The sequence below is a fragment of the Penaeus monodon genome, chromosome 23 (genome assembly GCF_015228065.2).
Source record: "Penaeus monodon isolate SGIC_2016 chromosome 23, NSTDA_Pmon_1, whole genome shotgun sequence".
Lineage (NCBI taxonomy): Eukaryota > Metazoa > Arthropoda > Malacostraca > Decapoda > Penaeidae > Penaeus > Penaeus monodon.
In genome coordinates, this window is record NC_051408.1 from 4,491,606 (window position 1) to 4,491,840 (window position 235).

Consider the following 235-nt stretch of genomic DNA (forward strand, 5'->3'; position numbering starts at 1 on the left):
ATTATCATGATTCAAAGAGTTTATACACTTAACTTCATAAGTGTTATTATATCAACGTTTACTCGCTTATACATTCTCTCTCTCTTAAATCTTCCCTTCCTTATTCCTCATATTTAATGAGGGGGAGAGTGTGTTAAAGAAAAAACAAAGAAATATGATTTGAAAACGGGTGAGGAAGAACAACAGAATTTAGCAAGTCACTGCGGTATGTGATTTTTGCGTTAAAGAATTTCAT

The 235-nt window shown here is 31.9% G+C and overlaps 1 protein-coding gene across 1 annotated transcript in view; it reads left to right on the forward strand.

The window, feature by feature from the left end:
- LOC119587742 (UDP-glycosyltransferase UGT5-like) overlaps positions 1-235 on the forward strand; it is a gene marked incomplete in the record, with an annotated part of 10,276 nt that overhangs the window by 249 nt on the left and 9,792 nt on the right.